Raw genomic sequence first — 3,599 nt, forward strand, 5'->3', positions numbered from 1 at the left:
TAAACATATTTTAAATTATGGCTTTGTAGATAAATTCGTGATTATACATTCTGTTGGACGGAAATGCTTTTTATAAATCCATGAATGTAGAGCATTTGTTTTTCTCCTTTTATGAGATGGCGTACAGAAAGTTGCTGTGTGACTGCGACACTACCTGCTGCACCACTGTTATCAGTTAATCTGAACGCTTAATTAAAATCATCATCTGAATTGTTTTTGGGGCGGCACAGTGGTGCATCAGGTAGTGCCGCAGTCACACAGCTCCAGGGACCTGTAGGTTGTGGGTTTGAGTCCCGCTCCGTGTGACTGTCTGTGTGGAGTTGGTGTGTTCTCCTCGTGTCCGCGTGGGTTCCCTCCCACAGTCTAAAAACACATGTTGGTAGGTGGATTGGCGAAAAGTGTCTGTAGGTGTGAGTGAATGTGTGAGTGTGTGTTGCCCTGTAAAGGACTGGCACCCCCTCCAGGGTGTGTTCCTGCCTTGCTCCCAGTGATTTCGGGAAGGCCCGGGACCCACCGCAACCCTGAATTGGAAAAGCAGTTACAGATAATAAATGGATGAATTATCTCCAGTTGATTCAATAAAGTTTCTGCTTCTAACTGGTGTCAGCAATATTTTTTCTACGCATCGAGAAAGTTCTTCCAATATTAGGTCAAAGCAGTACAAGTGTTTAGCCTCTGAACCAGCTCTAACACGTGTCTGAGGTGCGTTCAACATCCTAGCCCTGACGATGGAGATGCATCTCTTTCTGAATTTCCATGAATGCTGTGAATGCCTGTATGCAACAGACATTAAAGTATGTAGAGAAAAATGTAAAAAATAAAAGCAGCATTCATGTTACATTTGTTGATGCTCACATTAGATGGGGAAGTTCTCAAATACACACACAATGCGGATTACGTGCTTCACTCTTATGTGTGAAAAGAGAATGTGAATGTGTCCTTTTCAAATCACAAGAGCTGCAATTTTAATTATAGAACATTTTCAAGAACAATGTCCTAATATGTTTCAATGGGGACATTTAAAGAAACTGACCAGTTAGAAATATCCAAACACTGTTGTTCATATGATAAAAACAGCAGTTAAAATCTGGAATTATATATATATATATATATACTGTATTATACTGTTTCTAAATTGTTCAGCCTTAATATTTAACATATTAAATTCTTCAGTGTGAACTTTAAATGAAATATATATATATATCAATTACTCGTATTTACTTTTGCATATTCTTACTACATAATCCTTTGTTTGAGGTGCTTTATTCATTCAACATTTGTTTTCTATTATTCTTGGAAGAAACTGAGAATAGTCTTCATTTTCTATAGAACTAAAATAAAAGAGTGGTGTTGTGCAAGTGTGTCCTGAGTGTTACTCATAATGTGTTATGACAGTGGATTGTTTAGGATTTTTTTAGACATGGGGCAGCACAAAAGACAAGAGCTCACCTAGATTTGTGTTCATTTACATAATCCAGAGTGGCAAAAAAATGTGATGGGAGGGCAGCGTATATGTACTTACCAAAATGACCATTAACGTTGTAGCATGGCGGGGAAGAGTAACATAGCCTTCTGTGTAGAAGGCAGTTGTTATACACTATGCTGCACCAATCACAGCATCAGCGATGATAAAGCAATAAACCTGAGACCATATTTAATGCAGTAGTGAGCACACAACCAGATATGACTCACTGCTTTCATATAAAAGCAACAGCACAATATGGTGAAATATATGAGTCAATTTAATATATAACAATTAACAATTCAAAAAACAAATAATTCTTCTGTAGAGATAAATACTTCACTCGAGCAGTTTTTCATATCCAAGAAACCATGAAACCATGAGTATTAAAATACTCATTAAAGGTGCACTGTCCAAGATTTTGCCACCAGAGTCTCTCAGAGCCAAACATTAACAGTAATTCAGAAACGTCCTTCCCTTCAGCCTCCCCCTTCTCCTGCCTCAACAACCACTTTTTCATAGCTGACCTGTGTTTGGTCTCATGCTTTCCTGCTTTGTTTTGTGAGGTCTGTTTGCCTGCCATGTGCTTCTTTATAACATTGCTCTGTTTTGTTCCTGTCTCCACCTTTGTCCCACTTTAGCCCAACCTTGTAATCAATGTTTCCACCTGTCTCCTTTGTTGCCTTACCCTCTCATCATCTCTCCCAGGTGTTCCTTGTCTGTGCTTCTGTGTATTTATACCCCTTTGGTTTCAGTGCTCCCTTGTCAGCCAGAATAGTAAATGAAAATCACAAAGGAAATGTACAAGTCTAATTTAGAACTTTTTAACGGTGGAAATAGGATGCCAACTTCAGGCTTGTGTGTCAAAACAGTCAGCAACAACAACTTTTAAGGTGGAAAGTGAAAAGACGGCAGCAGCAAATGAAGAAGGAATTTACCTGTTGAAGGGATGAAAACTTTTGGCTGTGTCAGTCTTGTTGGGGAGGGTATGGCAAATGTAGGGAAGGCCCAAGTCTCCAGAGGGTGGGACTATAGGCCTTCCTGAGGGTGAAAACAAGCCCTTGAGAACATCAACATGAAGCAGTGTGTGGCTTATTTTTAACTCCTAAAACTCGTTATTCACGATTGTTTTCAAAAATCATTTTTTATAAAAGATTTTATAGAAGATTTGCTAACTCTCAGCTTTAAAAATTTCTAATATGTTTATGAAACCCCGGTGTCAATAACTGGGTAAAAAAAAAACAAAGTGTCTCCGTCCGGAATGATAGGCTTTCACTCTCTCTACAAACGAGAGTTTTTTGTTTTTCTTCTCAAACAAACGGTCCCACTATAAAAGACACACCACCAAGATGGCGCAGTGCATGTGGCACTGAGGGGTGGGAGGGAGTTCAACTACACCACACCCAATAGATAACACTTAACTATAGTGTGCCATGGAACAGAGCTGAAATATGACTTGCATTTAAATTGAAAATGATTTTTCAAATCAAAAAAGCTGCAATATTAATCACAGTTTATATTTTATAGAACAAGGTCTTAATAATGCTTAAGTGGTGACATTTGAATAGTTAGACCAATCAGAAACATTCACACTGCGCTGTGTATCTGACCACACTTAAATTAAACCCTGGCATTTTACAGTCAGTGTTCAAATTTAAAGCTTGATTTTCATTGTTATTAATACAGTCTTGTACTTTCATTTGTAGAAAATAATTGTAGTTTAATTCACAGTTGCATGATTGGTTAGGAAAATTGCAATTAGCAATATTTCATAAACCACTTTACTTTAAAAGCAATGTCCTCGATTGTGGGGAACTGAAGTTCTCCTTCGTTTGTTTGCATTCAGAAGCTCAACATCATTTAAGGTGGAATGGTGTGTTTGAGGACAAAAAATGCCCATTGTTTCAATGTGGCTGAAGTTAAATAGTCTGTAAGTCTTTATTTACAGTATGAATCACCACAGAAACTAATTGGTAACTTAAGTTGTTTAGTTTGCATCTGTGTTTCATGTCATGCAGTTAGCAGCCTTCAGAATTTAGAATGGTTCCTACCTAAATAATCTGAACCAGCAAAATTAAGGCAGTTACCCACCAATGGAACAGGAGTAAAGCAATATCCTCATGATCTATTCACTGAC

At 37.9% G+C, this 3,599-nt stretch overlaps 1 long non-coding RNA gene across 1 annotated transcript; it reads right to left on the bottom strand.

Moving 5' to 3' along the window:
• Positions 1–279: 279 nt before the first annotated feature.
• LOC136664378 (uncharacterized) lies at positions 280–2,092 on the bottom strand. Its single transcript, XR_010795131.1, has 3 exons — positions 1,990–2,092; positions 1,523–1,642; positions 280–521 (listed from the first exon to the last, which is right to left on the bottom strand). It is a non-coding gene; the product is annotated as an uncharacterized lncRNA (long non-coding RNA).
• Positions 2,093–3,599: the final 1,507 nt, after the last annotated feature.

The sequence above is a fragment of the Hoplias malabaricus genome, chromosome 13 (assembly GCF_029633855.1).
Source record: "Hoplias malabaricus isolate fHopMal1 chromosome 13, fHopMal1.hap1, whole genome shotgun sequence".
NCBI lineage: Eukaryota > Metazoa > Chordata > Actinopteri > Characiformes > Erythrinidae > Hoplias > Hoplias malabaricus.